A 15,559-nucleotide genomic window follows, 5' to 3' on the forward strand; every position below is an offset into this window, starting at 1 on the left:
ACTTCCTCACTAGACGCAGTTAGAGAACACCTCAGCCTCCTGTCTAATAACACCGACTTACAGGACTTCCTGTCAAGCCCCAGAAACCAACATAGAAAACACTTCTTACATGAAGTATATATTGAAATTTGGAAGCTTTCACAACAAGAAGCTGCTGCCCAGTTAAGGCAAATATATCAGGAAAATGTAAAGAAGGCATTAGCTGTTGTAGATAATGGGATTAATACCCTGTCCGACCGAATATATGCATTAAATAACATTGTTTCTTCTGCTATAGACATTATACAAACAGATATGTCTTCCTTAAATCATGGACAGGGTCAGCTAAGGTCCATCATGCAGTTGGGTTGGACGCTTCAAACACTGAAGGTGGGTTGCATTCCCTGGCAATATGTCAGCACGAGGGAAATATTTTTTTCTTTTAATTTAACACGACAACAACAACTAATGGCTAAGAAAGAAGCGACTTACGTCATGCTAAACATTGAAAAATTAGAAAAGTTGCCTTTTACTGTGGCTGAAATACCATCTGCTGAGTGGTTAATACATGGGGTCATTAATCTGCCTATTTCCACATTACAATTCACATCCTGTTTAAAACACATTCCGGTAGGCAGATACGAAAAACTGGGAGATAGTTACATCCATGAGGTGTGGGAGCTACCCTTTGCATACAAATGTCTCAGTGGCATGAAAGAAGTCTTTCTTAGCTGTAATGAATGCAAGACTTCTGTCAGCCATTCGATGGTTTGTAAACAGCTGTCCTTGCATGGGGCGTGTAATGCGTCTGCAGCAAACTCGGCTGGTTATCTGAAGGGAGTTTCAGTCCCCTTGATTAGACCTACGTTCCAGGTGCTTTCAAACAGCAGCTATGTTCTCCTTAATGGTGCAGACTGTTGTGGGATGTGAGACGGAATAGTTTATGTTGTTTCGGTCTCTAAGATTGTTACATGCTGCGGGAACGTACTATTTCCTCCCACTAAAGCAAAAGAGGTACCAGACATTTGGCCTCATATTGCTACTTCTAATGTTAGTTTTGACAAGTTGAGCAGACTCAAGGCTTTATTGTTTCAAAAACATGTGGCTTTTACATCTGCACCCGAGACCTACGCACTTCAGGTGGCAAGGTCAACTTTCTGAGACACTTTAGGGAACTCGTGGGACGGATATTTAATGCGTCCAGTACAACAGGAATCGCAAATTTCTTTAAGGCTGTTGGTTCTGGTTTTGTTCACACCTTCTCCTCCATATTCGGTTTAATACCATCAGCCATCCACTCAATATTCTCCAGTATTTTCGGGGGAGTTCCAATAACTTTGGCTATAATAGTTGGCGTTTTGTTGTTGCTATTTTTTATGCGCAATGGCTGCCCCGCCACAACTAGAAGGAACAATAGCGCTCCCATCAGCGCAGCTGTGTCGTGAACGCATGATGCAGTACTTTGGAGCAACACTCCTGGAGCAATTGGAGTGTGACTGGTCTCTGTCATTCAGACCAGTTTTACATTGTGTGCAGCCCGTGTTTCGGTACCTCTGGTGCTCTTTGGAACATGCACTGGAAGTTTGTCTTTTTACGCAGCGCTTGCTTTCTTTGGATGCTGATCTGTTGATGTTCTCGCTGAGGGATCATTACCAGACATGCACGTTGAGGGTGCGTTTGCTACGGGAAGCTACTTATGAGTTGCCCTTCCTGCAGGATGTGGCTCTTGACTCATCATTGGGCACACCACGGAATGCCGCCTTGGCTGAGGCTCAGGCTACGGAACACAACTGCTCCTTGGTCCTTCTCGGCAATGCCTTTCCAACTTTAACACCTGCTGAAGTGGAAGATTTCCTGTCCTCCATTGTCCCGGAATCGATTGGAAATTCGAAAAAATAACTATGACTTTTGAAATTTGGTCCTTTTCATGCCACATGTTAACAATTTTAAATTGTCCTTTTATACGCTCATGTGTCCTTTCAACTTGTCATTATTGACATTTTTACATATATATCCTAGGTTGAGCTAAGTAGCTTTTAGGTATATTTAGGCTTTGAACCACCTTCAACCGACAAGAGAGGGTGTTGTGTAGCCATTTTAGTTATAGCTTCATGCATGTTATTTTAACATACTAGGCCTGCTGCTGTGCACTTTAACCTAGATATATTTTATTCGGCTTTGCTTTATTATTGTTTATTATTGTTACAGAAGCCACTTTTACAGTCTTGTTTTATTTTCTCTCTATCTCATTGTTTTTGCCTAGGCCAGCACTCTGTTCTCAAACAAAAAATTATTGCTCAGCTTCTCTGAGAAGCTAGTTATGTCATGCGCTCGCTGCCAAATCATCCCTGCCCTTGGGTAGAGATGAGGCAATGCTAGCTAGCCGGAGCAGAACCCAGATTGGAGCGATAGGTGTCACCTGTGGTGGGTTAGACTCCCACACCGCAGGCGATTCTGCCACTCGAAATCCAGTAGTCTCATTAGAATAATGATAGCCTACGCGACAACACTAATGTAAATGGGCAATCGTACAATAATCCATGTAACAGGGTCAGTCTCCAGGGCGGGCACAAAATAGCTAAAAAGCAGGACGAAGTAAAGCATTTACCAAAGAAGCAAAAGGAATTTTGAAAGGCAGGTCAAGGAACAAATTAACCTGATGGGAGTGCGATGGTCGTGGGGGAAGCCCACAGAAGTAGATTACACCATGTCAAGAGACAGTGCATGCGCGGTACCTAGGCTCGGAGTAAAGAATTGTTGGTAAACGCTTGAGCATTTGCATCTGTTCTTACACTTGTGCGCAACACTTCATGATTTGCGCAGCTACCATGTATGCAGCACATCCCAGAACGCCACGCACTTCACCCCATACAATATAGCCAAACTGCAACCCACACCCTTGGAACCATGCAGTCTGAAGGGAAACAGAATGCTTCATGGCCTCCGAAGGAATATGGAGTGATATATACATTCTACAACACAATAAAATGCTCCTGTATCATGTTACAAACATAGGGTGTGTTTGTTGGGGTCATCTTCCTTACAGCATAATCTTTCCTTCATTTTCAAGTATACAGAGTAATGCAGGCACATTCCTCAAAGAGTTTTCTTGGCAGCAACATAACAGTTAGTTTTGCAATTTGAGGGGAGTGTAAAATGAGGAGAGCAAAATTCAGAAACATTTGCAAATCTTTTCAAACAAGTGTTTGGCATTTAAGATTCTCTAGAATGGGCAAATTTTGTGTGGTGTAAAAATGTGTTAAGGTTTCACCAGCAGTTATAATTTACAAAGCGTCTGTGCAGGAGGAAAGACATTCATTAGACAAATATTTGTATTGAAGAAAAATTGTATTTCAAAATATTGAAAGTCCTCAATTTCATGTCCATACGCTTGTGCATTCTGTGCAATGCATATTGCGTTAATACAAAGGGTTAAGGAAACAGACGCAAGTGAGCACATCATAGAAATAGTAAGGGCCAAATGTAAGAAACAATTTGATGTAGCGCCACTTTTCCTGCCCCCCTTAGTGCGCCCCTAATGCCACCAGGTATTTAACATACGGTGCACCATGGCGGTAGTTAGGGAACTAGCGTCAGAATTTTTTACGCTAGTTTGTCGCTTGGCAGGATTAACGTCAACTATTTTGACGCTAATCCTGCAAAGCACCCAGAGGCCCATTGAAAATATTGGGAGCTCTGTGCAGGCGTTAAAAATGCCGAAATCATTTAGATTTCTTTGTGCCATTTTGTTGGTCCCCCTAACGAGGGAACGCCCCTCTTGCATACATTATGCCTGGCACAGGCATAATGTGGCACAAGGGGTTACAAAGTGGCACAATGCATGCATTGCACCACTTTGTAAATATGGCACGTGGAAAAAGCCACTTTAGAGCCACCTTAGCATAAAACAAAATGACGCTATGGAGGCACTAAGGTGGTGCCAGGGGCTCTTAAATGTGCCCCTAAGTGAGTTACTGCTAAATTTGTGTCTGCTGAAGATGAACGCAGCTGCTTAGATTTGATTTCTTTAATAATACTCATATTGTAACTTTTTGTTTATTATAGGCTCTTACATTTTTTATTAACTTGTTTTTGTTATTTACTTAGCTTTTCTAGTCCTTTTAAGACGAGAGCTGTTATTGTTTATTCTTTAAATCATTCATTATTCTAATTTCCATGTACATTTTCTTCAATTGTGCCTCTCTTTGTGGCGCTATGCTATCTTAGTAATAATAAAAGTTTAAGAATAATCAATAATCAGATCCTGCCCCAGCTCTACTGTCTTTACAGGCCATAGCATGTTAGGAAATGTACCTATTTAACAATGAGCCACTCCACCCTGCCTTGCATGAACATATTGTATTGTAATTGCACTTATGTAACAGCGGTGCTGGAACAATCTTGAAAGTTGGAGTGATGACCAGTGCCTCAGTTTCACTTCCAACCCGATAGTGTGTGGTGCTTCCAAATAATTTTTCAGCAGTCCAGTTTGACCGACATATTACATGTGTGATATAGTATAATTGGTTACGGTCATTTATAGTGAACACATTTCCAATAAAATGCCATATGGATGGTAATGAATTACAAAAATAAACCACTAGATGGCAGCATATAATGAACTATTTCTTCTTTTTTTTGTTTCAGACCTACAGCCGCAGTACACAGAGCCATTAACACCTCAGGTCTTCATCATATCCAGGCCTACTCTAAGAACACTTTGGGACAGTTTTACTAAGTACTTGCACTATCCTTGCGTGATGCAAGTTGGTGCAAGGCAAAATAAGTCCTTTACTGGGATTTAGTATGCCACGCAAAGCTACTTTGTATGGCTTTGCGTGGTGTAGTAAACACAAAGGGGCAGATTTACCATTCTTTCACACAAGGCTGCAAGGCAACTTTTTGTGCTGTGTTGTGTGAAATGGAGAGAGCAGAAATGCTCCATATTTACAAGTATATGGAGCATTTCTGCTCTCTCCATGCTGGTGCACTGTGTGTTGCCTAGAGCCAGCCCAGGCATCCTTGCACCATATTTGTAAGAATGCCTGCGTTATGGGCAGGATTGTTTTTGTACAGACCTTCCTGCACAAAAAGCAATCCGTAGAGGCATAGTCCTCTTTCTGTGTGTGCTGCAGAATGCAGCACATGTGTAAAGAGGAACTAACGCGAAAACATAAAGATATTTCTCTTAGTTACGCCCTTGTTGGGTGGGCACACCATGTTGGCGCAAACTCTGGTTTACAAGTCTTTGTACATCTGGGTTTGAATCTAAAGATATTGGTAAATGCATGAGAACACCCATGCTCCACCTGTGTAACGCCTATCCAACTCAAAGTAACGCAAGGCAGCCTCAAAGCTGCATTCTTGTAAGAAAGGACTCTCCTAGGACTCTTTATAAAATCCCCAAAAATCAAAAACATCACATTTGATAATATCCAAATTCACACTGGGCTCTGTTGACAATGCCATCTAGGTTTATTCACAGAGGACCCTTGTCTTTACAATACCAAGGTTCATGTAAGGTCCTGCTTGTGAAGATACCTAGAGTCTTTCAGGATCTTATCTTCAGTGTAACCAGAATCACTCAAAACGTTGTAGTCCATGCTACTCAAATTCATGTTCCCATAGATCTCGGATCTTAACAAATGTTAAAGTCACTCAGAGATTTGCTTCTTAACTCTAAGTCTCTTCTAGGTTGTTCTTTTTTACAGTACAGACATACTCCAAGCTTTATTCCTAACAAAAACTTAAATACTCCAAGATCCTCCTTTGATAATGCAGAATCATTCAATAATCTGCTCTTGATAATATTCAGACTCATGAAGAGCAGAGCCTGAAGTTGTGGTCTGGGCACTTTTACCAGAAATAGACAAACTCAACATTAAGATTGAAGAATGATGTCCATCCCTCTACCTGTAATGTCAATTTGTGTTAACTCTAGTTTTAGTGTACATTCTTGGTACCTGAAAAACTTAATTTTCCCTATGGCTAGGTCTACTCTGTATAAGTACCTTTATTAAATACTGAGTGGAGTTCTTTGTCCGATTGCATCCCATGAAATGTAAACACATCTGAATGTGCAACAATCCTTTGCCTCAGTCCTCACAGACTAGAATACTGAAGATGCAGATCCCTTTCAGGATACTCCATGTCCAGGAGGTGGAACTGCGCATGCCAACAAGAGTCTGGGGACAACTTATCCTGGGAGCAAGAAGTGAACCGTGGATGGGGTGAAACAACAGTTCAGTCAAAGTGAATGGTGTAACAGTTGAGAAAGCTCCCATGCTTGCTGTACAGCCACTACAGAGGAGAAGACCAATATCTCACACCTCATCAGAAAATAGTTTACTGGAGTTTCTAATTACTTTTACAGCTTGTGCAAATGTGGTAGGTTTTATAGGTACAAGGGTTGTGTCTGTGCCTTCTCATGGTGAGATGTACTACCCAACTCCAATTCACAAAGACTGATATACTCCATTCACTATGAGACCTCCTAACTGTCCTGGCACTTGCCTTTGTCAGCACCACTCTACAACTAGGAATTGTCAAAATTGTAGGAATTCTACTGCTGGGGGTTAGGAATTGACAACTGCTTTATTATTATTTTTTTTCCCATGTCCCATCTCCTGTGGATGTTTAACATTCTCCAAAACGAAATATGAGAGTGCATTGCACACTTTCACACAAATAGGGCCTCACAATGGCGGTCGGATCACCGCCAATGTGGCTGTCCGAGCGCCACATTACGACCACAGTGGTAGCGCTGCGGTTGGACTGCCAGCACTGCCAGTTTTTGCCTACACGCCGGTGTGGCGGTGCTAGAGGTCCTAATCCACAAGGACAGCACTGCAAGCAGCACAGCTCTGGGGACTATGACCCCCTTTAATGGCAGCGGTTTCATGTTGGTAACCCCTCCATAAAACGGCTGGCAGAAAAGAGGTGCAGGGTGCCCCAGAGAGGCCCCCGCACTTCCCATACACTTGGCATGGGCAGTGCAGGGGCCCCCGTGGTCAGCCCGTCGCAATGTTTACTCTCTGCTTTCCAGACAGTGAACATCACGACGGGTGCTGGTGCACCCTACGCACTACTATTATGAGCTGGAGACAATGCTGTAGGTTGTTTGCCGCTGGGCCAGCGGGTGCAAAATTGTGTAATACGATTGGCTAAAGTTACAAGAATTTCAGTGTTTCAAAGGAGGTGAAGGTCAAGGAAGGGTTGTTCATAGAAATTATTTTCCATAAATAGAAAAAGGGGAAAACAATGACATTTCTAAAATCCTGTAATGTTCTTGCCTCTAGGAGTACATCCCACATGCCAATTAAATACGGTGTGCACCTTCTACTTACTACACCACTTAAAACTGACATATGTAATTGTGAGCTGGGAAGGACAGTATTGGGCTTATAATGACTTTGGTGGACGGAAAAGCCTATCTGCTGAAGTCCCAACTGGTAGGTTGTCGCCAGTATGGCAGCCTCCCCGCTGGGCCCATTACAAGTTTGGCGCTGGGTCAGCGAGCGGAAACACAATTACCTTATTCATATAGGCATTAGTTTAGAAGAGAAATTGAAGGAAGACAATACAAACAGCCTTAACAATATGAGTTTGTAGGTGTTCACTGAATTTCCGCAAGTTACTCACCTGACCCTCTTTGTTGTCTATTGTAGAAAGTTGGCTCTGTAGATACTATCTCAAAGTGAGAGATAGTGTGAACAGAGTCTAAGGGTTCCCCTTAGAGGTTGGTAGTGGCAAAATTAGATAATACTAGTGCTCTATTTTGTGGTAGTGTGGTCGAGCAGTAGGCTTATCAGAGGGTAGTGTTAAGCATTTGTTGTACACACACAGGCAATAAATGAGAACACACACTCAAAGACTTAACTCCAGGCCAATAGGTTTTTATATAGAAAAATATTATTTTCTCAATTTATTTTAGAACCACAAGATTCAAAATTTAAGTAAGTACATAAATTGTAAGGTACTCGGCATAGGTAAATATGGAACTTTGAATTAAAACAGTAATGTACACAGTTTTGGCAAAAATGGCAATAAGCTATTTTAAAAGTGGACACAGTGCAAAAATTAACAGTTCCGGGGGGATGAAGGGGGAGTAATAGTTAGTTTTTCAGGTAAGTAAAGCACTTACAAGTTCAGTCTCCAGGGCATAGGCAGCCCGCCGTTGGGGGTTCAAGTTAACCCCAAACACCCAGCACCAGCAACACAGGGCAGGTCAGGTGCAGAGGTCAAAGTAGGGCCCAAATAGCATAGGCGCCTATGGAGAATAGGGGTGCTCCGGTTCCAGTCTGCTAGCAGGTAAGTACCTGCATCCTCTGGGAGCAGACCAGGGGGGTTTTGTAGAGCACTGGGGGAGTCACAACAGGCACACAAAATACACCCTCAGCGGCACAGGGGCGGCTGGGTGCAATGTGCAAAGTAGGTGTCTGGATTCAGATAGGAATCAATAGAGAGACCCCGGTGTCACTCTGGCGATGCAGGCAGGGCACCGGGGGCTTCTCAGGTCAGCCACCGACTGGGCAAGGAGGGGGGCCAACTTCTGGTCACTCCTGCACCGGTAGTTGGTTTCTCTCGGGCCTGGGGGCTGCGGGTGCAGTGCTTCTTCAAGGTGTCGGGTTCCATTGTTACCAGGCAGTCGCGGTCAGGGGGAGCCTCTGGATCCTCTCTGCAGGCGTCGCTGTGGGGGTGCAGGGAAGTCGTCTCAGGGTGTCCACGTCGTGGGAGTCGCCTGGGGGTCCTCTCTGCAGTGTTGGTTCCTCTGGACACGAGCCGGGGGCGTCGGGTGCAGAGTGTTGGGGACTCATGCTTCCCGAGTGAGGCTGGAGTCTCTTTAAAGATGGTTATTTCTTGGTTTCTTGGACAGAGCTGCTGTCCACGGGATTTCTTTGTCCTTTGGTTGCAGGGCAGTCCTCTGAGTCCTCAGAGGTCGCTGGTCCCGCTGGATGCATCGCTGTACAGGCTCTTTGAGTCGGGAGACAGGCCGGTAGGGCTGGGGCCAAGTCAGTTGCTGTGTCCGCCGTGTCTGCGGGACTTTCAGGTAAGCAGTCCTTATTCTTGTTTCAGGTTGCAGGAATCTCCTTTCCTGGGTTCAAGGTCACCCCTAAATTCTCAATTTAGGGGTGTGTTTAGGTCTGGGGGCAGTAGCCAATGGCACTGTCCTGGAGGGTGGCTACACCCTCTTTGTGTCTCCTCCCTGTGGGGAGGGGGGCACATCCCTAATCCTATTGGGCGGAATCCTCCAAAACAAGATGGAGGATTTCCTGAGGCAGGGGTCACCTCATCTCAGGACACCTTAGGGGCTGTCCTGACTGGAGGGTGACTCCTTGTTTTTCTCGTTATCTCCTCTGGACTTGCTGCCAAAAGTGGGGGATGTGTCCGGAGGGGCGGGCATCTCCACTAGCTGGAGTGCCCTGGGGCACTGTAACACCAGGCTTGAGCCTTTGAGGCTCTGCCAGGTGTTACAGTTCCTGCAGGGGGAGGTGTGAAGCACCTCCACCCAGTACTGGCTTAGTTCCTGGCTACAGAGTGACAAAGGCACTCACCCCATGTGGCCAGAAACCCGTTTGGATGTGGCAGGCTGGCAGAAACTGGTCAGCCTAGCACTAGTAGCTGGACTGGTATACAGTGGCATCTCTAAGATGCCCTCTGTGTGCATTTCTCAATAAATCCCACACTGGCATCAGTGTGGATTTATTGTGCTGAGAAGTTTGATACCAAACTTCCCTGTATTCAGTGTAGCCATTATGGAACTGTGGAGTTCGTGTTTGACAAACTCCCAGACCATATACTCTTTATGGCTACCCTGCACTTACAATGTCTAAGAATTTGCTTAGACACTGTAGGGGCATAGTGCTCATACAGCTATGCCCTCACCTGTGGTATAGTGCGCCCTGCCTTAGGGCGGTAAGGCCTGCTAGAGGGGTGACGTACCATGCCACAGGCAGTGGGTTGTGGGCATGGCACTCTGAGAGGAGTGCCATGTCAGCTTAGTCTTTTTCTCCAGGGGTACCATTTACAAGGCACTTATCTGTGTGCAAGGGCTGTGCAAATTGTGGAGACAAAGGTACAGTTTAGGGAAAGAACACTGGTGCTGGGGCCTGGTTAGCAGGGTCCCAGCACACTTTCAATCATAACTAGAATCAACAAAAGGCAAAACGTTAGGGGGTAAACATGCCTACAGTGGCACTTTCCTACATCTATCCACTAACAAGGATGGAATTTCTGCACATCTGGCGGAAATTCCACATAACCTTGTACTCAGTCCACCAATGATGTTATGCAATGTACTGACCTGTGGGTCGGCAACTGTGTCTTTGTCAACTGAATAGACTGATATATGAAAGAAATAACAAATTAATGTTTTCAGTTGTGTGTACATCATACAAAGTAAATTTAATGGGCCATTTTGACCCAAACCAGAATATTTGTTCCGTCACATACCTCGATTAAGGAGCAAGAGGGAGTAATTTGCATATCCATTGTTGCTTACATATTTTGAAAGAATTGAAAACTTTAGAAAGAGTGCAGGCCAATGGTTCTTGCGACTGTGAAATTTAGCAGTCCTTTGTCATATGATTTTTGCTTTCATCACCTCAAGGATCCCCAGAATTAACACCAAACCTCATGTTACATAGGCCCAGATTTTCAAGGTCCTGTCATCACCAGATTGTCACTTTTAGTGATGTTCTGGTGGGCTATGCACTGCACTGTATTTACAAGATGGCGCTAAGCCACTTTTTGTGGCTTAACGCCACCTTGTAAATACGGCCCTTTTACATGCAGCACTTTGCATGGAAGGGGCGTGCAATGGGTGTTGCTGTGGGAGAGCATTTTGACACTGCCCCAGATTTACAAGATTTTGTAAACCTTAGGGAGTGCCACAGTCTTACGCCACCCCAGGGGTGGCTTTAGCATGGTGCTATGAGGAGAAATGCTTTAATTTCTCCTTGTTTTTTACTATTTCTGTGTGTGCTGCGTTCTGCATAGAAAGAGCAAAATGCCATTGAAGATTGTTTTTGTGCAGGAAGGTGGTCTTCCTGCACAAAAACAATCTCTCCCTCAGTGCAGCCATCCTTGCACCAACATGCGAGTGTGGCTGCGTTGGCGCTCGGCAGCAAATGTAGCACCAACACAGGGGGCAACACAGGGATTAAATACGGCGCATCCCTACATTTTGAAAATGACGGAGCACGGCACTGCCAAATTTGGCGCAGCGTCGCGCTTCGTCATTTTCTCGTAAATCTGGGCCATAGTGCCATCACTTCCATGCAGTTAAATGTGGATTCTGTTTGCATGAGACTGCTTCCTGCTGGCTTCACTACATCTAACGTTTGACCCATTTGGTACACACACCAAAGACTGCAATATAACAACATTAACAGGCTTTTTTATTGCCAGCTTTCCTCCTAAAATCTGGCTGCAGCACCTGCCATATCCCTTCTTCCAGCTCCATTGTTTATAGTGCTTATTACCCTTGACAAGGCATGGAAGCTCTTTATGGCGATCAGCAGGCTATTGTGGAACCCAAAGTTAGTGGTTAATTTTGTGTTTTTTTTGGTTATTGGGTTTAAACTTGTGCTCCCAAAAGAAACCTTTCAACTTATTTATCCTAGTTTCTTTGTGGTGGAAGTTAGTGGAATTAAATGTTATTGTTACTCTGGGAGATCTGTAATTTCATTCGAATGATCGGTGGAGTGAATAGACAGGGCAAAGGGAGATTGGAATATTGATAGATTGCAGGCAAGTGATATATGGTTCCTAAAGAAGGAGGGGTTATGGAATATGGTTTCAGCTGTTATAACTCAAAAAAGTCACATATAGAAAGTAACCAGAAGACATGCACCTTTGAATGTGAATTTAATAAGGACAGACACTTTGGAATAGGAGTCAATTAAGGGGAAGAGAGCATTCAGAGGGTGGTAGGTATTTGATGGTTATAAATCAGGTAATTTGTTCCCTGCATGGACTTTTGCAATTTAATGGGATATTTGGTAGGATGTATGAAGATTGCAGTGTATAGGGGTTTGATCGTATACTAGCATGCTTTATGTCTCGCGACAAAACTTATCCAGACAAGGCAGGGGTATTTATATATTTTCAAAACCCTGTTTGCCATGACATTTAATTTAATTCAAAATGAAAAGTCACAACAAGTCCCAGAGCGGCGACATAGTCGTCGGATTGTTCATGTTTTCATGGTGTTTTAATGTAGAACAGAACGTTGCTATTCTGCTGTTCTAAAGCATTTCAAACTTCTAACCAAGAGGTGGCGCCCCATACATGCATACATGATTTTTTACTTTAAGCACAGTATTAAATGTACAGCATACATGGCAACATTTTAGAAGAGAAAAGTGAGAGACTAAAAGAAATTGGGAGAATGTATTCCCCCATTGACTTCTATTGGGGCCTGAATCGGGTTACTGTTATATATGGGATTTGCAAGTCTGCTGCAGTTTTTAGGATATGTACTTTTTTTAGCTAAAGCTAGGCAGCATTCATGTCCTGTCTTGACATATTGTAATCTACTTTTGTGAGCTTACACCACGCCCGTCTCACACCCATCACTTTCATTCGTTCCTTGGCCTATCTTTCAAACTTTCCTCGATTTCATAGGTAAATGCTTTAAGCTTGTCCTGCCTTGTTATCGCCTTGGAGACTGATTCTGTTACATAGATTATTGCACTATTGGCCATATACCTTTGTGTGGCAGACTATTTTTTTTCTTTTTCTTTTGCCTCTCCACGTTGCGCTTCATGTCCGTATGTTGTTTCTTCCTCTTCTTTGTTCTTGGGCATGCTGTTGTTTTTTTGTGGTGTCTGTGCCCAAAGGCTGCAGCTGGAGAGGGGGTTCTTTTTTATTTATTTATTTTTTTTTCTTTGGAAGTTTCATATAGCGTGACCTCAATCGGAGGAGCGCTTTACATGAGTACCACTTACATACAAGTTTAGCAGCTGAAAAATATACAAACATTGAGGAGAAACCCTCAACATATGCCTCCTGTCACAGCGGGACAGCAGATACTACAATATTCAGTGCACTGGGGAAATTCGTCCCTTAATGCTTTGTGGGCTTTTTTTTATGACACATTTTGGACCATAACTCAACCTGTGGTGGGCCTACGACAATGGGACCACCACCAAACCGTTCAGCACAACACACCCTTTCTGTCTAGGTCTCTGGGTCCCCACACTAGGTTGAGGGCAATAGTAACCTCAATTCAGTATCTTTTTACAGCTGGAAGTAGTTTGTGTTTTAAGGGCTTTGTATGTAATATCATTTCAGTAGGCCTGCTTGGTCTTAAAATGTGTATTGCACTGTGCCCTCTAGGAGCAAAATATATGGTTACACTGCATTACTTCCTGCCATTTTCTTGTCACGTGATTATGCCCTTTAAAGGCCAGATATATGGTTACATGACCATGTTGCTTCCAAATGCTATTTTTACTGTGGTGTTCTCTAGAGGCTGCTCTGAGCATTACAGTCAAGATACTACAATATTCACTGCACTCGTAAACTTGCCCCATAATGATTTTCTGGGTATTCCTTTTGCAAAACGCTTTGCCCATAACTCACGGTGTGGTGGTCCTAGGACAATGGGACCACTAGCAAAACATTCAGCACAACACACTCTTTCTGTCTAGGTCATCTCTGAGTCTCCACACAAAGTTGGGGTGGACCCCAAAATAATAACCCCTCCCACTATTCAGTGTCTTTTTAAGCTCCTTCATGGCTGTGACTTTTGTTTTACAGGTGGGAGTAGTTTGTGTTTTAAGGGCCTTGTTTGTAGTATTCTTATAGTAGGCCTGAAACTGTGTAATGTGTTATGCCCTCTAGGGCCTACATACATGCTTTAGTTAGACCACTGGAATTAAGTGGCAGAGGGGACCAAATTATGTGGCAGTGTTGACCAATTTATGTGGCAAGAAAAGTAAAGTTATACATTTACAACGCCAATAGCTCTAACTCAAGCAAATGCGAGACATATTGCACTGCAAATGTTTGTTTTCCTTAGCTGTCAAGAACACAGAGAAAGTGATGTGGCAGACAGAGAGAGCGTGATGCAAGTGCTGTGCACAGGTCGGTCTGTTGGAGCAGGTTACTGGCAGTGTATACTCTAAGTTCTACAAGACCAGGCCCTGTCAGCTGAAGCCCCTAGAGGAATCTGGTTTTTACATGCAGGAATACGGAGGCAGGAGAATAGCTTTGAAATCGGTAGTCTCCCACCTGAATCGGTAGGGTTGGCATGTATGGTACAGTAAAGTATGAAATAATATGGTTTACACAGTTTTGGGTCATCTTTTGATTGTTCTTGCCAGAGGAACGTAAACGACTTACATTTTGATCAATTTGTGGCTCTTAGTTTGTGCTTCTGTTGATTTTACCACGCTTGGCTTGTAACTTGCTGACTAATGACTTATAAAAACAAGAATAGGAATTTAACATGCGCAGAGAACTAACAACATATGCCCTGATTTTGAGATTGGCAGTAAAAACCGCCTACCACCACGGCGATGGCTGCCAAAAGACCGACGTCGGGGCTACCAGCCATCCGCCGTAGTATGATCACAGCCGGATTTCCGCCACAAGAATGGCGGAAACCCGCCTGTGGCCATGCCAGCGGATGGCGGTAAGGTAGCGCTGCTGCCAACAGCAGCGCTACACCAGTAGACCACCGCCAGCCGTATTATGATAAATAATACGGCCTGGCGGTGTTGTGCTGGCAGACGCTGCTGGTGGCAGCAGCGCCCGGTCCCGTCTCCTGCCGGAGGACCCCCTGAACACAAGTCGGGTCTCTGACAGGGGAGGAGGTGTTGTGTGTGTGTGTGTGTGTGTGTGTGTAGATGTGTGTGAATGTTTGAATGTGTGCGTGGATGCGGGTGTGTGTTGCGTGTTGAATGCGTGTGTGTATGTATGGAGGTGCGAGTGCATGTATGTTGTGTCATGTGAATGCGTGTCTGCGTATATGTATGAAAGTTTGTGCGGATGTGTCTGTGAATGGGTGTTTGCATGCGTGGATGCATGTGGGAATGGGTGTGTGTATTCGTGTGTGTGTGTGTGTGTGTGTGTGTGAAGGGGGGCGGGGAGGACTCTGGAGAGGTGGGGGATGGGGGGCTAACTGGAGAGGTGGGGGAGACCCCTGTCAGTGACAGGGAAGGAATTCCCTGTCACTGATAATGCCTACCGCCATGGTTTTCGTGCTGTAAAGAAAGCCACGAAAACCATGGCGGTAGGCGGGGTCATAATCCTGCAGGCAGAACAATGATGGCCGCCGGGCTGGAGGTGGATATCTCCAGCCCGGCAGCTGTTACCGCCGTGGCAGTCGGAGTGGTACATTGGCAGGCTTGCTTCAGCCAACCTGCCAATGTCATAATATGGCGGTAAGTACTGCCAGCCTGTTGGCAGTACTTACTGCCATATTAACGCAGACCTCCAGGGTCGTAATGGCCCCCATTATGTGTTTGTAGAATAAAATCCCATTTATTTTAACAGCTGCTGCGAAGGAAATAAAGCTTGATTTTAGATGTCAATCATCGCGCCTCAAAGTTCTCTTCTGTCAAGCGGGAGC

Source organism: Pleurodeles waltl, chromosome 11 (genome assembly GCF_031143425.1).
Source record: "Pleurodeles waltl isolate 20211129_DDA chromosome 11, aPleWal1.hap1.20221129, whole genome shotgun sequence".
Classification (NCBI taxonomy): Eukaryota; Metazoa; Chordata; class Amphibia; order Caudata; family Salamandridae; genus Pleurodeles; species Pleurodeles waltl.